Genomic DNA, 12,774 nt, shown 5'->3' with positions numbered 1-12,774 from the left:
TTAGTTAATATATTTATGTAATTCAAATCAATACATCTGTCAGCAGCTTAAACGTCGCTAGCACATCGCATCCAATTACCCATTTTAAATTATTTAAATGGCAAAATACTTGCCTTGCGTAATGTCTGGCTTGCCTCTTGAGGATTACCCACAAATTCAGAGCCCAGGCTCGTGGTCAAGTGTTGTAATAAATACATACTTATCGAGTCCGGCCGAAGGAGTTTGCCAATCGATACAAGTTGTAAGGATGCGAAAACATTGGAATGTGTGAGCAGGGGAAGTGGTGCACTTGATTATCCACTTGGATTTGCTTCCTGCAGCAGATGTGTGGTGGGCACTTGCCACTCGCCACTCGCCACTGCAGTTGCAAGTGCAGCAGCGGCAGCAGAAGCAGCCATTGTCTGCCACATGGACACTGGTCCATGGGAACTGGATGCTGTGAGGCATCGACATAATGGCCAGACGATAAGTGTGCTGGACAGGCGCAGCTTTGGCATTGTAAATAAATGACAATACATCCGGCTTCCGGCTTCCGGTTGTCGCTCGCTGTTGACCATTGTGTGTTAGGACAAAAATGGACATAAAATGCAATTGTTGTTGCTGCTGTTTGACCATGCATTAGTGCACATTTGCTGTGTATTCTGTTCACTTTTACTTATCGGCCAAGAAGTTATGGCCTGCCATACCAAACGCCTTGCCGCAACTGAAATCAAAGATTTGCATTTAATGGAGGGGTTTTTAATCTCGTTTCTTAAGAGTGTGGCACAAATGCTTGTGGCACGTTCTCTCTGCCAGCGCATCAGCACTTGCTCCCGTTACCACAGAATGTGGCAAATGGTGCGATGTGGGTCAAATGGTTTAGCTGGCCCAAAAGGTGAACCTGACAATGATGAGGGCACCACCAATCCAGGGGCACCAATTGAGTATCGCCAGAGGTGGCGTCACTTTTTGAGTTGGGAAATCTAGCTGATGTGACATTTCGATGGACTCGCTTGAACTTTTGCTGCACATAATACCAGCTTGCCAGGCTTATCCCAAAAAGGTGCCATTAAATGAAATGTAAGCCTCAGCGAAATTTAGCTCGAAATTCCATTTCGCAGAAAAGCTTTCACCTTTAAACCCGTCTTTATTTTCACTTCACTTTATTTTCTTCACTTTTAATTTCCGGCTAAAAGCATTTTCCTGTTAATATTTTGATTTGGTGTCCGTGATTAATTAAAAGCTAGGGCCAAATTCATAGATGCCCTCGGCGTTATTTCGCATTCAAACCCAATTTCTCCTTGATTGCGGCTGGCACTCATATAATTGACGTGGTAGACAGAATCAGTTTATTGCATTACGCCATACGCCCGCGGCCCAATAATATATGCCCAAAATAATATATACGACCCGCAAATGGAGAGCTCAACTTTAGCTGGTTTTGTTATATGTGTATACTCGTATACATCAAATTCCCGGCCCAAAACGGATTGATGGTGTTGCCATGGCTTGCATTCTGCAACAAAGTGCATTGCCAAAAAGTGTTTGCTGGGCTGCTCACTGCTCGCTGCTCGCTTTGTGAATCTTGGCTGCTGGCAAGGATTGGGCTTGGGATCGGCATAGAGATGGCCAAAATGGGGTCGTGGGATTCGCAGGGAGCCGCTGCTGAAAGCCCAATGCCGAAAAACGGAAAAACTGGTGCCAGCACAGAATGCAGAGCGTTGGGCTCTTGGAGGGAAAATCAAATTTCAGACATTTTAACATTTTTGTTGCTGGCCGGATTTTTTGAGGTCTCAAAGCCAGCATTGATGAAATTGCATTTTGATAATGGAGCAGAGCCAGCGAGGCTGCATCCTGCCACACTATATATGTACGTATAGTATAGTAGAGCAACTTATCGTGCTCATTCAATGTGGCAAGTGAAGCGAGAAAGCAGCAGCTCACGTTTTTTTTTGGGCGAAACTGGGTTGGGGCTGTCACAACACCTGAACCGGGCACAGTTTTACCTTAATAATTGAAGGCGAATGTTTGGCAAGTGCATATGAGACCCGAAAGTTGCCCGGTGGCCCCCACTTTTTTGTTTTTTCGACTTCGATTTCGCTTTTGCTTTCCAAAGGAAAAGTGTCTCGCATTGCACTTTTCCCTGATCACTTCTCTGTGTGCCTCATGTCTGCCTCATTGCGTTTCTTTGGCATTCACATGACTGAGCTTTTCACTTTCCCTCATTGTTCGGCCGAAAATGTATTTTGAAATTGAATAAAAGCGCTCATTTGTTTGGATCTTTAAGTCCTATCCTTGTACTCGGCTAGTCGCATGCAGATGGCGATGGCCGTTTGATAAGTCACGACTTTGTAATTAATGTCGCAGAAATGTTCGAGTGGATTTCGCCATCGAGTTCGTGACCAGCGTAGTTGATGATTTTAATGACGGCATGTTGAAAGGATTTATTCAGCTTACCAGATAAATATTAACGAGGGCAGCATAACACTGGTTGGGTATTCAAGGATAATGCGGCATATCCTTCAACACATTTGCATAACAAAATCCATTAAGTGATTTCTTGACTTGCCATTATTATGTTGTTACCCGAGAAGCCGAGCAATTGAGTTATGACAATAAAATTGTGAGTAATCGTGCCACATTCCCTAAGCTCTTCGTGGACCATCCGCCATTAAGGATACATGCACTACATCCTGCATCCAGCAAGGAGCACACATGATTTGAGGCAAATCATCATCTTCCCTCTCAAGATGAAGAGCCTGTCATCTTGCCCCCGAACACTTGAAATTTTCATAAATGGCTAAGGACGATGCCTGCAACCTGTCCGCACTCAAACACACACACAGCCACACACACACTGCCGCAGTGCACCCACACATGCCCACTGTTCAAAGTTGCCATTGCCACTCATGACGTCGTGGCTCGTTTACTTGGTTCGCCTCTGTCTATCTTCGTTTCTATACCCTTCAAGTGGGTGTTACGCGCTTCACATCGCAATAAACTCGAAATCAGTTGTTTCAGCAGCACATCTAAAAAATAAAATTCTAAAAAATAGCACACCTATGGATTTTGTACTAAAATTAATAGATGTCTTTTTTTTGCCCTCACTGAGTTTGATGGGTACTTCCTTATTCGATTCTGAAAGGTACTACTTCAATTCCGTTTTTCATTCTCTCTCCTTTTTGCAATGACAGTACTTTCCTGTCATTACCACTTTTTCTATTTTTTTGTTGTGCAACTTGCGTCTTTTAGTTTTTTGAGGTCTTTTTCGTCATTTTGCTGTCAGTCGCATGCAAAATTGAAATCATCAACGTCATCATCAGTTGCTGTCTGCTTGACTTGGATGGGTTTTGAGTTTCGGGGGTATAGTGAGTAGTGGGTAGTGGGCATGGGTATGGGTATGGGTTGTATGCTAAGGGTTGGCAGCACGGTTGTTCAAATCACAACTAAGCAGGAGAGATGATATAACTGGCTTAAGTGAAAGTAGCACACAGGCAGCGGAGGAACTTTTACCCGGCTGTCTCAAGATTATTGCTCTGCCCTACGTTCTTCGTGCTTTCCTTTGGGCCAACTTTGCCCCAACAACCAAATATAACATGCCGAGTTGCATTTGGACCGACGTGCTCGACAGACCATAGCCACGCCCACCAACGCCCCTGCCAATCTTTTTTATCCCCTTCGCATTTCATTTTTAAACTAGGCCAAATGCATAAATCTGTGCAACTGACTCACTGATAGGAAATTAAGTTTGCTGAAATTTCGGTGGCAAGTCACTTGGATTGCATAAGGAATTATGGGCATTACGCATGACATTTGAGATTCCATTTGACGCAGTAGCTCCTTTACCCGCATAGTGTTTGTGTCCCTGGTGATTATCCCCTCATTATCTGTATTAGCCACATTACTTAGCCCCACAACCCTTGCAGACGGGCACTTTGTGGCAGCGCCTAACATAATGTAACCCCTACCCTTTTGGGTGCCCAAGAGCTTTGTTGGGTTACTTGCCACACATAAGTGGCACAAATTATGCAGGGACAAGGACACGCTGCGATGTGCTAGGTGTCGTCTCATTTTAATAAGACAACAATACTTAATGGAAGGCACACAGAAAAATAGGCAGATAACATTAGTTATGAGAACGGTTTTAAGATCCTTGAGTACATATTTTAGATGCTCTCTAAAATAACCAAAAATGGTAGCTTATGGGAAATGCATTTGATGTTTTCTCTTTAGTATGGCCAAGCGGGTTAATAAATATTTAACAAGACTGTTTGCTACCTTAGAACTTCAATATCAGCGCGCCAGCCATGACTTACATATTGAATTTGGTTGTAAGCTACATTTTTTTTGCTGCGTGTGGTGGCAAGTGGCAGGTCCATTACAGCGGTCACCATCGCCGGACCTGTTACATAAAGTATGAGCTGCCAATGTGCAGTGCCAGCTGCAGATGTCCTGGAATTGCAGAATTGCAGCTATGTACGAACGGGCGATAAGCACGCAAAGTCGTTAAGTGCTGCGGAATGGCTTAGCCGGGTTTCACGACTCGGATTGTTGCACATCCTCCGTCCGCCCGGTGGTAGCACCATCACCTCCATCTCCATCTCCACCATCAGCAACACCAACAGCCCCAGCACTCGGCTCAATCGATTAAGCGGTTTAAGTGCCCCATAAGCTGCCTCGGCTGACTGCCTTCCGCTGCTCCTGTGCCCCAGGTCCTGGTCCTGCCACCGCTGCTCCTACTTTTGATCCTGCAGCACTGCTTTCTTGTGGCCTCCTGCTGGTGCGAACACGTGTTTTGTATTGCCTAGCCCCGGGCTAAATGCTGGTTGCATGCTGCATGCTGCACCACGCCAGGTGCCAGGTGGCAGGTGGCAGCTGCATTGTTGTTAGCTGCGGCCAAAGAATAACACTCGCACGCCGCACACCCCAGGGTAATTATTGAACATGTTTATTATTTGGCTAATGGGCCGCAAAGCACTGGTGTGTTGCCTACTTAGAAGGGCTCCACTTTTCAATTTACTCGTGAGTTTAAAAGGGCAGTTTATGTCCTTGCTGGCGAGCACGACCCGCTGACTATCACTGTGTGTGTGTGTTTGGTGTCCCCTGCTTATGTTGTCGTAAACTTTAATGCCAGCCATATGCTAAAATATATATGCATACGTGTATGGTTAAAACCAGCTTGTGGCTGTAACTCGGGTTGCAAGTACATTACGAAGTCGTTGTACGATGTGTTTTATGTTTATTTATTCGTGCCACAATGTCCCCTTGTTGAACTCACGATGTCGTCGTTAAAAGAGCATCAAAAGTGGCTTAGACCACAAAACTCCGATGCCCACAAAATGTGTGAGTGAAATATATAATTTCTTTACTGCATTCTCACCGAAATACCTACACATCAAAGTGGGCAAAGTTATTTTAGGGTTTGATTGAAATCTACTTCGGTCAGCAGGACTCCTATGATAACCTACTTATGACCTACTTATCATGATAGGCACTCAATTCGGCATGGCAAACATTATGCCATCAAAACAAAGGTCCCTTGTCCTTTTTAATCCTATTTTGCAAAACAGAATTAGGTCGTAAAAATGTTTATTTTTACCTATAAACTTCGGTGGCTTTGTGCGTGGTTACTTCAAGTTTATGGGTTTCCCAGACGATTACTAGTAAACGTCTTTAAAAACAAGTTGCCAATTTTTCATCTATCTATCTATTAAATTGTTAAATTTTCGTATTGAAATTAGCGAGCTAGAGTTTGAAAAAGTTTTTTATAAATCGTGCCGAATGAGAACATTTTATGAGAACGCTTTTCGTCACAAATAGATGACAGAAATTTGTATCGTTACTCGCTTTTTTACATGTTTAATATTTAGAAGATTAATTAATGATACATTTATATTAAATTGTAGCGCATTTATTAAGTAATCAATACTTGCGCATATGTAAAACAATTTAATATTAATGTCATCAGTCCTGCATATTTCTGGCATTAAAAACGCTTGCAATTCATTACTATAATGGTTATTAAACTGACAAATGCAATGAATTATTTACATATTGATAACGACATAAATCCCTCGCTTATGTCTATTAATATGTGCCATAAAGTCGACTTCTCGGGCCGATTATTTTTACTGATATTGATTGCGAAAGCCATAAGCAGTCACATATGTGCGCATGTAATTTAATGGCATTCATACGCCCTGTTGACCAGCAGAATTTCATGCAGTTGGACTCGGTTGATATTTAATTAAGCTGTCACAAATATGAATCCAACAGCCACAATTGCAAATAGTGATATTTTATTTCCCGCTGTTTTCTTTTTTTCCAGAAATATGTTAGTGAGCTGTCCACCGTTCGCGATTGTGCCACCGAGTGCGTGGAAAAAGGTGAGTGAAGGGGGCTTTTCAACTGACCAACTGCTAATTGAACTGCCTAATTTGGCATATTATTAGGCACATAAACGTTCGATTGTTAGCAACCGCAAGCTAAATTAGTTTTGAACTCAGCTAATTACGAAATGTATAATTCTGTTTTTTGTACACCAGAAATTTGGGAGACACAAACGTACTGCTGCACCGAGGACGGCTGCAATTCCGGCACCCAATTGGCCTACTCCGTCATCCTGTTGACCCTGCCACTCCTTTCGATGGCTTGGCCCACATTCGTTGATTTTTGGAATACGCGACGTTAAGTGGGATCTGAGGAGATGATCCAGCCCATCTTCGCTCGGTTCTTAGCTTGGTTTTGTATTATTTTGCAGCAAGTAAACAATGTATAAAATTTCAATCGTTAGCATTTATTTTATTTTCAAAAATATATGAAAAGCACACAAACAAAATTCTGTGAACGGGACCTAATCAAACTAAGATGCGATAACGCAAAGTTACACGAAATTTAACCATTTGAGCCTGTCTTTTTTTTGTAATTTCGGAGTATACACTTATATAAATATATATATTTTTTTTGCCAACATGTTTGCTGTTATTACTTTGAGGCTTTGTATTTCTGACTGTCTTCCCAAAAAAAAAAAAAAACTAAATGAAAACGCAGGGGTGTAGAAACACCCAGAAGCTTAACTAATTCATATTCACAAGAAAAACCAATTGCAATGCCAAATTACTACTAAAGTCGTGTTAAAAAATAAAAAAAAAACGCTAAAATATTATTTAAAATAAAGAGAAATAAAATTACATTTAAGATAATGCCAGCTGTCGAAAGTACATACAAAATCGCAATCATATTGAGGATTAAAAAACATCAATGAATTTCGCCGAGTTCGTATTGAATGCATTTCATGAACATACTAATTATAGTACACCTAAGGTTAAATATCGAAAGGTAGGAATTAAATACTTAGGATCCCGAATCCCGCGAGTTAGTTGTTTGTTTTTATAATTTGCATATAGGCCCACAAATATTACGCAAATGTCAAAGTCACAGTGAGTTTATTTTGGGGTCTGTGATTTTGCACTTTGGAACTGTAATATTTGCTGGAGATCTATTCATTCTATGTTACTTCATAGGCTAATAAAGGCTACGAAGCAAATGTTGTTTTTTTGTTTAAACAAAAAAAAAAAAAAACAAAGAAAACAAAACTAATGTTTGTTAAATGCAATTGTGAAAGTAAAGTTAAGGTCGTACGAATTATGATAGCAGCGAACACTAAAGAAAATCGAAGACGTTTTCACTCCACTGTTCATGAGATTCTAAATTAAATATTAAAACTAAAACAACGCAATGATTATACCAATTGATCTTCACGAATAAAGTACTTGTAGCAAAGTCTAGCTCAGATAGATACCATTCGGCATAACGTAGGTAAAGAACTAATTAATAGAATTACATAGATTTACCGAGCGTTTAGTGTACCCAAGTGAATTAACATGAAAGTTCTTAACGATTTTCTTATATAGAGCACTTACGCGATTCCATTTTTAATTATTTACAAATAATAATGTTTTCAAGGATTATTACTTATAAACGAAATATGATGAACAACTCATACGATATATAACTACGAATAAAACATAGAGTTTAGATCTAAGGGCTTTCACTATATTAAAGCAAACCAAATGTGTGAAATATGCAAAACGAGATGCGATTATACATATACAAATGTTAAATGTTAGTTCCTCGAAACCAAAGCAGCTTGTGTACTCGTATTTAATGCTCACATTTGAATAATTTGCATATGATTAAAAATTAACAAAATGAGTAAATCGGATTTTCATTTAATTATATTATACAAGTATAACCACAAATTTACTCGGACATTTTGCAAAATGAATTGTCGGGCGAACTGTCTGCTTTGGCCACATAAAATGCAATCATTTGATTTTACATTTTCATCGATTTACACAAAGCGAGAAAATTCCAATTGCAATTACAACACTAATAATAATTGTATGTATATGTATGGTATATGTATTTCCAATAAAAATTTTAATTTAAATTTTTAGTAATAAACTTCAATAAAACAAACAAAAAGTAGACCAATTTAGTTTCCTTTCCATTTCCCGAACAACAACTGAATTAATGAGCCCCATTGCTCAGGGGCCACTTCAACTGAAGGGACTTGAGCAACTGGAGCAAAGTGCCTCTGACAAACTGGAGCAAAAAAGAGTAATGGCCAAGTTAAGTCTTGGCTGAGAAATATTCGGCAGTTCAACAGGGCAATAAATATTTGTCTCCCCGGGAGTTTATTGCCTGAATTGGGGTCTTTGCTGTGCGCTGTTCAAAATCCCCCGAAAACTATGCGTCTATCTAACAAATTATTTATGGCTTGTATGCATTATATTCCAAATTATTAGGGCTGCCTAATACAGCTAGAAATGCTAGTATATAAATCAGAAGATTGTTATATATTATCAGAAAACGTTTGAATTTCTACTAACCTTCGTAAGAGACAACCAATATCTAAAAATATATTTCTTAGGACATATAATTTCACGTAAAACCCTATTTAAATTTAGAACTTTTAAGTCTAAAATCAAAATCTGTATTTTGGCTCGAGTTTCACCGATTGGCTGTTTGCTACGCAAATATATAAAAAATGTAGAATTTCATGTTTATTTAATTGCGCTTGATTTCAGCTAACAAATTCGCGTAGTAACAGTGAAATATTTATATTTAGCTCTGGTCTCTTAGGTGCCCTTCGTTGCCCATGCAAAAAATAAATAAAATAGAGAGTTGTGCTAATGTTTGTGCGCTCCAGCATCCGGTAATCCGGATAAGCCACGCATTTTACATATCGCTGCGACAAACAGAAGTTTTTTCCCTTTTTTTGCTTGTCAGCCAACGGGAGGCGTTGGGGCGAAGGGGCATGGTCGAATTCGCGATTGGGATGGCAGCGAGCTTAGGGCGCAGCTTAACGAACAAATTCGTGATGTAACAATTGAAAGCACAATGAATGCGCTGTGTGTCAGCAAGGATTTGGCGCAATTACGCGGCACAGCGAGTGAAAAAAAGAAGCGAGCCGGTCATAAATATCGAAATAAATGCAGCCTTGGTGCGCCTGTCAAATGGATTAATTTTGCTGGGGAAACTCGAAATGGCCGTGTGCTTCATTAGGCGTCCGCGTGGCTTCCGCTCCTTTGACTACTCAAGTACTCAATACTCTGAGGTATTCCGCAGGACAAGAGCACGGCCGAAGTCAAAGGAATAAAATCCGTTCAAGGATCTCTGGCCGTCCGCAGGATATTGGCATTATTCATCAGAGTGCCAGGATATAGAGCTCGTTGTCAGCGGCTTGAGAACTCAGTGGAGCATCCTCAGGATTCACTTTAGTTTAGTATGCAACTCAAGGTATCTGTTTCATTTTGGGTTGTAAATCCATTTAAGAACTTTCTTTAAACCTTTAAAGCTCTACTTTAAGTGTGTGGTAGATAATTGTATTCTTCGGATAGAACCAACAGACGTTAAACAATTTATTTGAACTTAACTCAGACTTTTGTAGAATTTATTGCAGCCCATATATGTGCATTTAAATCATAAGTTATATAAAACCCTAACGATGTGCAATAACTAAAATTGTGCAGGCCATGTTTGCTGTAAGTATTTGTTAATTCTTTTCATACTTCAACGTGGCTGAGAATGAAATAATGTTGACAATTTTCGCAAACACAATCAGCACCACTACAAGCGAACAAAAAGCAGCAAACACACCCACACAGCATTAATTTATGACACTTTGTGAGCCGGGCAAACAAACACAAGCATTTTTGTGGGCGTTGGCGTGTTGCCTGCAGACGTTGTCTGTTTTCAGTGTCCTTGAGGGCAACATAATAAATGCCAGGCTCCTCCAGCTGAATCCAGTCAAGCCGAAACCGAATTAAACCAATCTGAGGCCAGTCGGTGATGCCAAAGAAAACACAACCATAATGAATGCCTCTGCTGCCAAGAGCTTGTTGACCAACAAAATGCAATGCCATGCGAATGCCAAGTCAGTTAGCCACATGCGCTGGATTTCGACTTGTTCTCGCATTCGGGGCAACAGTCGAAAAGGCCAACTGCCATCAAAAATGAGCAGCTGGCCAAATGGATGGCGGCCAGCTGGTCAGTGCAGCACAACACATCCAATTAATGAACGCCATTTGGGGAACAGAAAACCTGGAGGCGATTTGCACTGCCACTTCCACTGACCAACGCAGAAGCATTCAAATGGCCAAAAGGAATCGAGAGCCAGATACATTTTTTGTTTTATCCCGCTACTCATTTTAATTGATAAATTATTGATTAGCGCAGCTCACTTAGGCAATGGCCATTACCATTTGGAGAATGGTTGGAAGGAGAAGGAAAGGCAAAAACAATTAAGTTTCTTTTGTGTGGCACGAAATCCTGAAGCCTTGGCGTACCAGTTGATGCAGCTGAAGTGTATGAAACAGCTGCCAATTCTCACCTCCAACGGAGGCACGGAGCATTTGGGCGGCCAATCCGATGGATGGATACGGACGATGGCCAGATGGGAGATGAGAAGTGGCTTTTAAGCAGCCTCCTGCTTAATTGCTTGTTGGCTTTCCACTGGGCCCTATCAATGTCAGTTGCAGGCGTGGCCAAGTCCGAAAGGCAAAAGTCGACGGCAGGCGGCTTTATCCTTTTCATGTCATTAACAACGAAAGGACAACGAACGGCTGCAGTTCGCGTGCTTAATCGCTCGATCTGGCGGTCTTGCTTTTGTTGTGCAATTCATATTTTAATTTAATTCATTTTCGCTATCCGCCTTCTTGTCTTATTCTTCGCGGCAATCCGTTGAGTTTCTCGCCTCGGCTGCTCTTAAGTGAAAATTGTTGCACACTTTAATCCAACGCCCAGTTGAAGCCGTAATAATTACAGTGCCATTAAGAGCATCATTTAAAGTGGCACTTGCAGTGCCAATTGAAGGCCAGCACCTTTGACCTTTTCGCTGGCCTACCATTTAGTTATTCAAACACATGCATTACGTATACGCACTGGTGACCCACCCACCAACCAACATTTGTCGCCATTCACAGGCCGCAAGTGGGTGGGCGCTTGGTCAGTACGGATGATATCAATTAGACAAGACCCATTAATGCCCAAACAAGCTGGGTGTCCTAGGAAACTGTTAATTAATCAAATCCTGACCAGCTCTCGTCGTGTGCCCACTCACATGATTCTTTTTGCGTTGATTAGGTCGCACTTGCTGCTACCATGATGATACAGTTCAGGGCGAAGGCTTGGGGAATTATTCCATGTAAACACTTTAATTATCATCCAAGAGAAGAGAAATGACGGGATGAAGAATGAAAGGAGCTTGGCAAATGAGTATAGCTTTAACTAAGCAGTTGAGAAGCCGAGGGGTGCAGCATCCCATTCAGCATCTTTAATCGATGGACGCATTCGGGGTCTAGTCAACCAGCACATCATCCGCTGTTTGAGGTCACAAATCCGCTCTTTGATGCCCGGCTGCGGCCTGCAGGTGATGATGACGATGATGAGGACAGCGAGATGTTGGACTTAACGCTGTTATGCCATCGCCATCGCCGTAGTCATCTACATTGCCATCGTTCTCTGGCCGGCGTGTCCAAAGTTTCATCCTGCGGACACTACATAAGGCCCGGAGCAAATCAAAAGCCAAAAGAACGATGCGGTGGTCAGGAGGTGGTGAGCCAGGGAAATGCTTTCAGCGAGCTGTGCAGATTTTGATGCAATTAACCCGCGCGGTCAACAGTTCGCATAGTATGTGCGTGGGCCTGTGTGCTTGTGTGTGTGTAATTACACTTTGACCACTCTCCAGAGCAGCCTTAACTGTGTTTACCTCTTCAGGTTTCATTAAACTCGTAAATTTTTCTTTTTTTTTCAACCGGATCCCAGGTTCCCAGGTTCCCAGCCCAAGCCCAAACACAAATACAAATACGGTGCAGGCGGCTTTGGCATTCAGTTAACGTCACGGGCAACGGGGCGAATGCGCGATTTCCCCTTTTTCCATTTTGCTGCCATGCCCTCAAGTGCTTAACTCGTTTTAACCTCGTTTCGCTGATGTAGACCGGCATTGTTGCTGGTGTTTTCTGCAGGTGCTTAAGCCCGTTCGGACTTTTTGTTTTTATGCAGGATGCTTCATTTGCTCGCCCCGCGTTTTACGACCGCCGATGATACCACCAGCATAAAGTCGCTCTTCAATTATAAGAGGGCGCCAACAGAAGAATGGTAAAGCAAAAAATAAAAGGAAATTCGAGGAAAACCATTGAATTTAGATTGAAATTACTGGCCACATCTTAGCCGTAGGCTTTTGACCGCGAACATGTCCAACGAGCTTATATCCAGCCAGTTAAGCCTACG

General features: G+C 41.7%; 1 long non-coding RNA gene across 1 annotated transcript; it reads left to right on the top strand.

Annotated features, from left to right (window-relative positions):
- Window positions 1-408: 408 nt before the first annotated feature.
- Window positions 409-7,126, top strand: LOC6552252. Its single transcript, XR_003407602.1, has 3 exons — window positions 409-498; window positions 6,308-6,365; window positions 6,525-7,126. It is a non-coding gene; the product is annotated as an uncharacterized LOC6552252 (long non-coding RNA).
- Window positions 7,127-12,774: the final 5,648 nt, after the last annotated feature.

The sequence above is a fragment of the Drosophila erecta genome, unplaced genomic scaffold (assembly GCF_003286155.1).
Source record: "Drosophila erecta strain 14021-0224.00,06,07 unplaced genomic scaffold, DereRS2 tig00000000-arrow-pilon, whole genome shotgun sequence".
Classification (NCBI taxonomy): domain Eukaryota; kingdom Metazoa; phylum Arthropoda; class Insecta; order Diptera; family Drosophilidae; genus Drosophila; species Drosophila erecta.
This window is presented reverse-complemented; position numbering and strand designations above follow the sequence as displayed.